This window comes from Gekko japonicus, unplaced genomic scaffold, assembly GCF_001447785.1.
Source record: "Gekko japonicus isolate JY-2015 unplaced genomic scaffold, Gekko_japonicus_V1.1 scaffold132, whole genome shotgun sequence".
NCBI classification, from domain to species: domain Eukaryota; kingdom Metazoa; phylum Chordata; class Lepidosauria; order Squamata; family Gekkonidae; genus Gekko; species Gekko japonicus.
Window position 1 is genome coordinate 1370210 of NW_015173677.1, and position 12425 is coordinate 1382634.

Here is a 12425-nt window from a genome sequence, read left to right on the forward strand (position 1 = left end):
GCAGGGTGATGTCTCTACTTTTTAATATGCTGTCTAGGTTTGCCATTGCTTTCCTCACAAGGAGCAGGCATCTTTTAATTTCATGGCTGCAGTCACCGTCTGCAGTGATCTTGGATCCCAGGAACGTGAAGTCTGTCACTGCTTCCACAACTTCTCCTTCTATTTGCCAAGGAGTGATGGGGCCAGATGCCATGATCTTCATTTTTTTGATGTTGAGCTTCAAGTCCACTTTTGCGCTCTCCTCTTTTACCCTGAGCAAGAGGCTCTTAAGGTCCTCTTCACTTTCTGCCATTAGAGTGGTATCATCTGCAATGCTGCCTCTAAGCTGTGGAGCCTTGTGAGCAAAAATCCTACTTTGTGAGTGGCTGGCATGAAAGTTGTGAGTGAACCATTTGGCTGCTGCATAAATTAGCTTGCTCTGGAGCCCTCCGTCCTGTGCTAAGACAAACATGTGTGAGCTGGAGGCTAAAAACCGGTGAGCTAGCTCACACTAACCCAGCTTAGAGGGAACACTGATCGTCTGCATACGTGAGGTTGTTGATGCTACCAGCGCTGAGCTCTACACAAATCCCAGGAGGGAACGGTGGTCTAGAACGCACTCAAGACCCCAAACCCCTCCCTCAATGCCCACAACAGGGCTGGAGGTATCCGGAAGACACGGGGTTGGGGGAACAGACTGGCATGGACCGCGGTCAAAAGCTGCCTAAGCGGGGGAGAGCCCGGTTGAAAGAACGAGCCAGGTGGAGGGTCCCAGCCTTACCCTTGCGATGTGCAGACTCCAGGAACGATGGCGTCGGCCCCGTCGTGCAGACCGAAAGTGGGAACTCCCTTACACGCCCAGCTCCAGGATAGACACATGGGGTATATAGGAAGGCGGGACTAAAGAGGGGGAAGCACCACGAGATAGGAGATCACGGTGATGGACAGGTGGAATAGCCTATAGGCTTGTTACTCACGAAAAGGGGTGGCACAAAGGGGAGAGGAGGGGATATAAAAGAGAGGAAGCTGAAGAGTGCCGGGGAGGAATTCAGAAGCGATCTCCCAGCCAACCCAGAGAGAAAGAAGGCTAAGAAAGTCGATCTGAGGAAGATGTCTGGGGTGTGACGCAACCCCCAGCACTTCCAAATCTGAGGTGCTCGTTTCCTCTATAGAACGTCACCACGGCTACTGGGTTTTCAGGACCTGGGGGCAACCCTGAGCATGACACCCAGCAATCTTAATTCCGGTTTCTGAATCATCCAGGCCAGCATTTCGCATGATGTACTCTGCATATAAATTAAATAAGCTGGGGGACAATATACATCCTTGTCGTACTCCTTTTCCTATGCTAAACCAATCAGTTGTTCCATATTTCTCCAGAATCCAGCGAATGTTGGCAATTTGATCTCTCGTTCCTCTACCTCTTCGAAACCCATCTTGTACTTCTGGCAGTTCTCTATCCACGTACTGCTGAAGCCTATCTTGTAGGATCTTGAGCATGACTGTGCTAGCATATGAAATGAGTGCGGTAGTTTGAACATTCCTTGGCATTGCCCTTCTTTGGGACTGGAATGTATACTGACCTTTTCCAATCCTGTGGCCACTGTTGTGTTTTCTAAATTTGCTGGCAAATTGAGTGCAGCACTTTAACAGCATCATCTTTTAAGACTTTGAATAGCTCAGATGGGATACCATCACCTCCACTAGCTTTGTTGTTAGTAATGCTTTCTAAGGCCCTTTTGACTTCACATTCCAGGATGTCTGGCTCAAGGTCAGTGATTACACCGTTGCGGTTGTCAAGGACATTGAGGTCCATCTTGTATAGGTCTTCTGTGTATTCTTGCCATCTCTTCCTAATCTCTTCAGCTTCTGTTAGGTCCCTTGATTTCTCCAATTTTCTTGAAGAGAGGGAGAGCTAAAAATAAATAAATCAGATATCCAATCACAGACCTTTCCCTAATGTACACTTTGGACCTCTGTCCTAAACCAGAAATTTCTTTTAGATATAGAAGGTAATACCAGCTTTTCTACTGGGCATTGTCTTTGTTCGTATGTTAATGCCGTCTTTTGTCTATGTAGCTCTGTTTACTACGACAGTGGGACTCACTAAACGATTTAGAAATAGGGGAAGGCAGTAACGTGATGGAGAAATATTGTATCGTCTTCAGGAAAAGTAATTCTTTAAGTGATGGATGCAATGGGACAGAAAGTTTTCTCCATGGCTGTTATAGTTGCCCTGCAGAGGAGAGCTAAAAACTCTTATGGAATATATTCACAAAATCCTTCCGGCTCCTCTAGGGTACATCTAGTCCTCCTAGGCCCATGCAGTTTTAAAGGACAATCATTTTATGACAGAATGTTTCTCACAATTCCTTTTCAATAATAGAAAATGCAAGGAGGTGCCAATGCTGTAGTGCTTTCAGAGTCCTCAGGTACTGCTATTGCAGGTTCTGGAAACAGTCATCTGAGGCCTGAACTTCATTCCTGTTTTGAGCATGGAGGAGGCCTACGCTTGTTCTTTCTTAAGCCCAAATATTTGTTTCAAGACCAAATTTCAAATCACATGGCAGAGTCATCTCATATTTTATGTCTCTTGTTCCCTACTGAAGCTAATAGTACTCTGGAAACAATTTCTATTGGGGAAAAAACAGAGGGAAAGGAAATTTCTCCTCAGACTATTTTTTTTATGTTAAATAAATCATTGAGATATCTAGTCACAAATCTTTTCCATCATGCTTTGGATCTCCAACTTTACCCAGGTATTTCTTTCAGCATCCAGAAGGTAACACCTGAATTTCTACTTTAGGTTGAAGATAACTACCTGGGGCAGTGCCTTCTTTGAGATGTTAATACCATTTTGGGGTCATGCAGATTGAACTGTGTTTGCGGGTGTGGGATTTACACACCTTTGTTTGATTTAGGGATTTCCATTAAACTGATCTCACAGAACTGAACAACAATAGTTGACACTAATTTCTAGATTTCCGTTGTGTTTTAGCTACACAATAAAACAGAGCTTTTCAGGGCTCTTGAGGACAATGTAGACACAATGCATCCAACCACTGCTTTACCCATCAGTAGTCTGCATTCAGTTGACCTTCCTGAATCTGGTTGGCATCAGGAGAGTTACTCACAAACTTTTACATAGTATGCTTAGAAATTAAAATTCTGCTAGCAAATCCCAGTGAAAGTCTCTCCTACAGTGGTTTCCTTTAACATCATGAAAGTAGTTTTTGAATTCATGTTTCCCACAAAATTAAAAAAGAACAACTGTAATAGGGAAAAGAGAACTCTCATATAAAAGTCTAATACATGTTCTATATGTATTCAACATATATTCTATACATATGTACAAAGGTACGATTTAAATAGTACGGTAGTTGAAATACTATGCGGCCTGGGACCAACATCTCTGAGGGACTTTCTCTCCCCATATGTGCCCTGAAGAGCCTTGCACTCGGCAGACCATCATTTACTTGTTGTCCCTGACCCAGAGAATGTCCATTTAGCCTCGACCAGGGCCAGGGCTTTTTCTGCCCTTGCCTTGGCCTGGTGGAACATGTTCTCATCTGAGATCAGGGCCCTGTGGGACCTGTTACAGTTCCACAGGGCCTGTAAAACAGAGCTGTCCCTCCAGGTCTTTGGTTGAGGCAGCGGGTGCCCAATTATTAGGCCTCCCTGCTGAAGCTGTCCAACTGTAAATGGTCCATATTAGTAAGATTGCCACTGTCCTTTGGTTTATGGCTTAGTAGCCTCCAACCATTAGGGACTGCTATACTTTCCTAATTTATTGTGCTACCAGCTTTTAATTGTTTCAAGTATTTATTATTATAACTGTTTTAATGGTTTTGTAATATTATTGTTGTGACCCGACCTGAGCTTACTTGTGGGAAGGGTGGGATCTCCCTTATATATAAGGGCCGAATGGTGGTGGCACTTCTCTAGAACATTCCACACACTCCGGAATTGGTTGGCGCCCTGGTGTGTCACTCAGAATGTGTTCCTATCCACTGGCTGCATTGCTTGAGTCTCGTCTCCAACATTCTAAACAGTTTGCTGTTCCTCTCCCCTCCATAGCCAGTCAGAACACAGAGGTTATTTGCATATGCAGCCTCATTGGCCTTTGCCTCGGAACACAGAAGTTGTTTGCATATGCGACTTGATTGGCTTTTGCCTCTAACATTCTAAACAGTTTTCTGTTCTGAGGTAAAATGTGTCCAATCTCCAGGTGAGGGCTGGAGATCACTCAGAATTACAACTGCTTTCCAGATGGCAGAGATCAGTTCCTCTGGAGAGATTGGTGGGCTCTGTACCCTTATATGCTGCTGAGGTGGCCCCCGTATGACAGCCAATGTGATGTAGCAGTCAGGGTTTCAGAGCACGGGAGAGGCTGCAGGCGTGTGTGGGGTGGAAAGCTGAAGAGTGAGGGGGAAATAAATTTAGGTTAATAATTGGCTGGGAAGGAGATAGGGTTGCCAACTCCAGGTGGGAAATTCCTGGAGATGTGAGGGATGGAGCCTGGAGAGGGTGAGGTTTCAGGAGGCGTGGGACCTCGGACAGGTACAAAGCTATAGACTCCACCCTCCAAACCAACTATTCCCTTCTGGGGAACCATCATTGCCAATCTCCAGGTGAGGGCTGGAGATCTCTCAAAATTACAACTGTTCTTTAGGTAGCAGAGATCAGTTCCTCTGGAGAAAATGGTGGACTCAGTGTCATTATACCCTGCTGAGGTCGCCATAGCACATTGACACTGAGTGTCCAAGGCCAGGGCACCCGCCCAGAGCCTCTTTTTAGAGGTTGTTGTATTTATTTCCACAACGGGCCTTTTTCCTAGTATAAAATAAATAAATAAATACTTGAATTTTTGAGGAGGTGACAAGTCTTTGGAGTAGGAGCTGCATTGCCTGAAGAAGAAAGAAGCTGTTAATCATGGATCAAGTAATGGAGCCCAGCCGGCAGTTTGTGAAAGATTCCATCCGGCTTGTTAAAAGATGCACAAATTCAGACAGGAAAGAATTCCAGAAGATTGCCATGGCGACAGCAATAGGTTTTGCAATAATGGAATTTATTGGTTTCTTTGTAAAACTGATTCATATCCCTATCAACATCATTGTGGGTGGTTGAATGCACAGGAAGGTCTTGCTTCTTGATATTGCACATGGTGACATAAGAAAACATTACTTTCTGGCTTAATAATTCACCTAGTTACCTGCATCTTTTTACTACTTGCTATTATAATCTGGGTTTTAAACTGGGGGAAAAAACCTTGACTTTTCAATACTGCCAGCTCTGGCAATATGTGTTTTGGGGTGTATTAACATCCAGCTTCTTCTATAACTTAACTGGGTTACTTTATGCAAGCATTTGATCATGTTCTATACATCTCTTTCATTCTCTCTCAAACAATAAGAAAAAGTACTCAAAAGTTCATACATGATTACTGTACTTTAATGATTCCAAAATAATGTATGTAAATGATATTGAACATTATGATTAATTTTTTCTTCTGATGAATATTATACTGTATTTTGAAGTCAAAGACATTTTAAAAAAGTAATCAATTGTTCAAAATACTGTTCAAAGATATTGTTCCTACCCACATGGTAAGAAATTCTAGGGGCAGCCTTTTACAGGGTTGGTTACTTTACTCAGTACTTTACTCAAAGTATAAAGTACAGTATTTTTACAGGTGGGAGACTGCATATTTGAATGGTTCCTCAGTATTTTACTTGAAGTCAGTATTTTACTCAAAGTGTAATTCGCTTATAGAATTCATTATCATGGGATGTAGTGATAGCCCCTAGGTTAGTTGGCCTTAGAACAGAATTAGCTGAACAAAAAGGGAACAACTGAAACAAAACCAGAAAATAAGAAGTTGCAGAAAAACAATATAAACAAAAAAGTCTTTATATCGGTCAAAACCAAGAATAACAAAGGTGTATAATATCAAAAATGAGTGGAAAATATCCCTTTATACATAACACAATAATGACTGTCTCATACACATTTAGTCTAGATATATATAAAAGGCTAGCTGTGTTCCTGGCGACTCACCTTCTACCTGATTGGGCCAGCCTTTCAAGATCATTTGCATATGCGGGCTGATTGGGTCTCACTCCTTTCCACATGTCATCCTCTCCCTCCCCATAGTCAATCGGAACACAGAGGTTGTTTGCATATGCGACCTGATTGGCCCTCACCTCCAACATTCTAAACAGTTTGCTGTTTCTATCATTGAATGTGTCCTGAGGTAAAATACATCTCCCAAGCATCTCCTAAACATTCACTGGGGTTGCCAATCTCCCTGTGAGGCCTGGAGATCTCCTGGAAATCACTGTGTTGCCACAGCACAACATTTCCCCTGTGGAAAATTTCCCAGCTATTACAACTGATCTCCAGATGATCAAGATCAGTTCTCCTTGAGACAATGCCTGCTTTGGGCAGTGGACTGTATGGCATTATACCCTGTTGAGGTCCCTCCCCACCCCAAACTCTGCCCTCCCCAGGTTCTACTCAAATCTACAGGCATTTCCCAACCCAGAGTTGGCAACCCTGTAACTGGCTATGGAACTGCTTTCTAGACTCTTGGAACCCAGAAAACATAGCAAAGGAGGAGGTGCTTTTCTATCTTAGCTGCCACTGCAAAGCCCCAAATCAACATAAGTCAGGGTGGAGGGAAGCATACCTGTTACCATGTGGCTCTCCTTCCACTTGGGGCAGCAAAGTGACTTGAGACAGCCCTGCCTTATAGCTAAGCAGAAAGAAACAAACATGGCTTGCCTCCCTCTATTTTCCCCTTCCCTCCACTGCCCCACCAGCCACAGCCAGGACACTCACCTTGAGCTTCCTTCTAGAGCTCGTTGTATTTCTTCCCACAACAGGCCTTACTCATAGTCAAAGATAGAAGACCAAACGTGTTTCAACAAAGTCTCCTTTAGTGGTCATGCAATATAAAACAGTATGCAACAATGGGACATCACAAAAATGCAAGAGACATAGGCTAAGCAAAGAGCCAGGGCTGCTTTGTATTTTGCTGTTGAAACCTAAAAAGACAAAAAAAAATAACCTGTGGCTCCAAATACAAATATGTATTCTCCATTCCTGCCATAGCAGTTCAATCAGTAGTTAGCTGATTATTACAATATGGATGGAAATGAGCATGTGTCTGTGACACATATAGTAGCTTGTTTATGCATGGGGATCTGTGTTGCTAGATTTTGATGGTTCAGTTTTCATGATATCTGGTCACTAATAAATATATAAACTGAAGAGAAGGAGGAAGGATACACCCAGAATGGCATTGCTATTCTTATACTGATATTAATTCCCACCAAAGAAAACAGCATATCCTTGCAGCTTTCCAGGACTTCTTTTCTTCAGCTACCTGCAAAGTTCAATGTTTCCTACTCCTCTTTTTCAACCTATTTGTTCCCACCAAAGCCGTTGCAGTATGTCACAGATCCCAACTCTACAGAAATTATTAAAACCTCCTCTTTATTGAATGATTGTTGGGAGATAATACTCCCCCTCTCCACTTAACTACAATACCCCAGAAAGGGTTCTGCGATTCTCCATCTGTGAACTACTTGGATAGTTACTTAGATTGGGAAGGCACTCCAGATGTTTTGATACCAGCTGCCAACAATGATTTCCTTCAGCTGTTTGTTCTGGCCTTCTGAGAACTCAGCGTACTGACAACAGCTGTGGGAGCTTGCCTCCCAGATGCTGTTAGATCTCGAAGTTGCTGCATTTTATTATCTTAGGATCTGCATGGGGATTTTCAGAAAGGGAACACAGGATTATTCCTTTCCTCTAGCTGCTGCATTGTGTTTTTTCTCTCTCTGCCAGAGAGTCAAAAGCCAAACTACACATTCTTCAAAACCCTTTGGTTGAGTCCTTCTGGGACTGTACCACTTCAGTCTGTAGGCATGCAATTAAATATTTCAGTTCTTTGTGTAGAAAATTCTCTGTACAGAAAGCTATTTTATCAAGGATAATAGGCTAGACTATTTCCCCCGATATTCTAGTCTTCTCAGTGAAGGCAATTATGGTTTTAATTTGAGGAACCATTCAAATATGCACTCTTCCACTTGTACCAGCAGTTTTGCTGGATCTGGAGATGAGCAAGCTCGAGTCTAGTGATCAGCTCAACTTTATTTGTGATTTTAGCAAGAGCAAGAGAAGACCCCAGAGCCACAGCTTTGTGAAATAGCATGCAATTGCCACACCCAAACACACCCCATTCCCAATGATAGGCTATTTACATAACATTAGTACTTGATTGGGTTACTTCCAGAGTCCTGGTAGGCTATTGTTCTTGTGCTCCAAGCTCAGCCGATCTCTGGTGTGACATACCTGGAATGGTTCAGTCCCAGTACATAACACTGACTGTGGCAGGAGCTCCAATCTTAGGTATGATGAAAACTTTCAGAAGAACACTTGTACTGGCCTGTAGTATTTCAGAATAAGAGATCACATTTGGAAATGCTCCTGTTAATTTTTTTTTTAAAAGGAAAAGCCATTGGAGCCCCAGGAGTCCTGTTTGGAAAGAGCACAGGGTCATGTGGAAACTCCTAAATAAAGCAGGGTCATGTTGTATGTCCCCCTGGGGGGGAATTCCCCACGTAGAAACAGCCAAAGAGGGAGCTGAAATGTTTCTTCCTGCTGTGCTAGTTTTCCGTTTGTGTGGAGATTTTTTTTAATGTGAAGAAACATTCAAAGATGGGATCCATCACCACATTCTGGACATTCTACAATCTTAACCGTGGTCATGTGGCCGGCATGACTCAACACCAAGGCGCACGGAACGCTGTTACCTTCCCACCGAAGTGGTACCTATTTATCTACTTGCAATTTCTTGCTTTCGAACTGCTAGGTTGGCAGGATCTACAATCTTAGGACCCTGCCATCTTATTTTCCTGTATCTTGGAATGAGGTTTTAGTTTAGTTAATTGGATAATCAGTTACCTACTTGCTATTTCTCTTTTCCATGCTAGAGAAAAGTTCCTTTACACACCATTAAAGCTGGTGGTTATTACTAAAAAAAGAATTGCGGGAGAATAATGATATTACCTGTTATCTTTTGGGGCAAGGTAACAGTGGGTGGGGACAGAACAACTTCTGCTGTACATGCCTTTTACATATGTTCTATACCCATTTCAATCAGGTTTCAGGTTGGGCTATGGAACAAAGATAGACCTGGTGACATTAGTTGATGGTTTCTTCTTGAAAGAAGAGAAGGGCTGTGCTTCTTTGCTATTATTGTTGGAGTTATCAACATATTTTGATACATGATCCTGTTGAGGCACTGGGAGGCAGAAGTAGATATTAAAGGAATATTTAAATTGGACCTTATGGATTAGACACAGAGGATTGCTATGAGAGACCAGTTGTCATCAGTGTGGCACATGTCCTGTGGGGTTCTACAAGCCTCAGTTTTATTGCCCATGCTATTCAAATCCTTCAGAGAAATCATTAATGATTTTGGATTTGGGTGGTATCGATATGGAAGTGATGCTCAGTTGTGCGTTTCTTTGTCCTGAACTTTGTCCTGTGGTCTCAAACTAGTGTTGTGGTTAAAGGTGAACAAGTTGAACAAGTTGAAATTGTAACCTGGCAAGACAGAGGTAATGTTGGTTGGGACAGCTGAGGTCTTGGAATTCATTGTGTTTCCCACATCTGATCAGGTTCAGGTACAGCTGACCTTCACTGACTCAGTCTGAATGTGGGGATTATGGCTGACCCAGAATTATAGCTCAAGAAACCAGTAAATTCAGCTGAGAAAAATGCTTTCTTTAATCTCTCTACCTCATGCTGCTTCTTAACATATTAGTTTTAATGACACTTGCTCTAGTAATTTTGCACCCATTGTCCATTAATGAACTTGGGGCCTTATGCTAAAAACTATTATTTTAGTTTTATCATAATTGACTTTTAATGAAGGACCACATCAACAAACATAAGATTTGAGTTGTCATCAAGGGCAGATACATACATGTAGAGTGTGTTACAGTAGTTTCTCCTCAGGTTTCTCATGGTTTGGATCTATGTGGACAGCTCAGCAAGGTCAAAGGAGGGAGCCATCCGGGCTAAATGAAGATTAAAGAAAGGTGAAAGATTTATAGAGTCTGAAGAGAAACCAAAGTATGGGGTCTAGCTTTTTCTATGTTTTAGAAATCTGCTTAAAACATCTATTATAAATCAGTCATTAACTTGGGGCACCTTCCCCCAGCCACTCAAAGATGCAATTATTCAGCTACTTCTTTAAAAAAAAAAAAAAAAAAAAAAACAACCCACAGAAAAATGATGTGGCCAATTGTCTTCCGGTTTCTAATCTTCTAGAACCTTATAGAATCTTCTAGAGCAGGACCGTCTACCGTTTCGCAGGGCCTGTAAAACAGAGCTGTTCCACCAAGTCTTTGGATGAGGAAGCAGGTGTCCAATCAAGTTGGACTCCCTTGCTGAAGCTCTCCATCTCTATGCAACCCAGACTGAGCAGGTTTTCAGTGGCCCAACGGCTCCAGCTTCTGAGACTATTGCACTTCAATTGATAGTACTTGTTTTAATTCATATTGTTTAAACTGTTTTAACTACTGAATTATTGTGTTTATATTATTTTATATTGTAGTTGTGATCTGCCCTGAGCCTGTTCATGGGGAGAGCAGACTAAAAGCTGAAACAAGCAAGCAAATAAATAAATAGATAGCTTTAGCTGATGACTTCTGAGTGTAGACAAAGGCCTTTGAGACAGTAGATTATGCCATCTTCTTGTGGCACATCGAGACACAAGTAGGTGTCAGGATATATGCATTGAAGAAGAAGAAAAAGAAGAGATTGGATTTATACCCCGCCCTTCACTTGGAGTCTCAGAGCGGCTTACAAACTCCTTTTCCTTCCCCTCCCCACAACAGACACCCTGCGAGGTGGGTGGGGCTGAGAGAACTCTGATGGAAACTGCTCTTTTTCAAGGACGGCTGTGCCAGAGCTTGTGACTGACCCAAGGTCACATCAGCAGGTGCAAGTGGAAGAGTGGGGAATCAAACCCGGTTCTCCCAGATGAGAGTCCGCACACTTAACCACTACACCAAACTGGCTCATCAAACTGGTTCAAATCATTCCTTGAGGATTAGACTCAAAAGATTGCTATTGGAAACCATTTGTCATCAGTATGGGGCCTATATTGTGGGGTTCTGCAGGGCACAATTCTATCCCTATGTAAATCTCTATGTAAAGTCCTTAGGACAAATCATTCATAGTTTGGGAGTTGATTGTCATCAATATATATCAATTTGCTGGCAATATTCAGCTCTATGTATCCTTGTCCAAATATCATGGAATCATAGAGAGTTGGAAGGGACCTTCAGGGTCATCTAGTCCAACCCCCTGCACAATACAGGAAATTCACAACTTTCTTCCCCCCCACACCACTCCTGGTGATATCCCAAATTGCTGCCTGACTGTGGTGGTTAAATGGCTAAAAGGGAACAAATTGAACTGTGCACTGAAAAGACAGAGGTAATGCTGGTGAAGAAGGCGGAGGCCTTGAAGAACATTGTTCTCTCCACTTTCAATGGAGTTGAACTGACCCTTGCTTACTCAGTTTAAACCCTTTGTGTCATACTGGATCCAGCTTCATTATTGGAGAAGCAAGTTAATGCAGCTGCAAAAAAAGGCTTCTTTTCCAGCTCTGCCTAGCCCATAAAATGGCCCCATACCTTGATTCACCTGACCTGGCCACCTGGATCACACCACGGTAACATTGAGCAGACTACTGTAATGCACTGTAAACTGGTCTCCCCTCAAAATCAACTCAGAAACTTCAACTGGTGCAGAATGCTGTGGCAGTATTTGCAGGAGCTAGACAGAGCATGCATATTACTCCCATTCTGTAGACACTCTGTTGGCTGCCCATTTGTTACCAAGTTCAGTTTAAGGTATTGGCTATCACAACCAAAATCTTTCATGGCCTTGGCCCCTCTTATTTATGGGATCATCTCTCTCCCTGTGCTCCGCCACAACAACTCTACTAATGTCATCAGGGGGTTCTGCAGGTACTAACCTGCAAATAGGCAAAATCAACATGAGCTTTCTCCGTTGTGTCTTCCACCTTGTGGAATGGCCTGCCCAAGGAAGTCAGAAAAGCTCCCGCTCTCCACAAACTATGCAAAACTGCACAGGAAATAAGGCTGCACAATACAGAATGGTTTCATAAACTTAGTTGGATAAATGATTGGGATGCAGTCTTTACTGCTGCATAAGGATTATTTTTATTATTATTAATAATAATAATAATAAAGCTCCCGCTCTCCACAAACTATGCAAAACTGCACAGGAAATAAGGCTGCACAATACAGAATGGTTTCATAAACTTAGTTGGATAAATGATTGGGATGCAGTCTTTACTGCTGCATAAGGATTATTATTATTATTATTAATAATAATAA

At 42.5% G+C, this 12425-nt stretch overlaps 1 pseudogene; it reads left to right on the forward strand.

The window, feature by feature from the left end:
• Positions 1–4911: 4911 nt before the first annotated feature.
• On the forward strand, positions 4912–5106 carry LOC107120299 (annotated as a pseudogene).
• The last annotated feature ends 7319 nt before the right edge of the window (positions 5107–12425 follow it).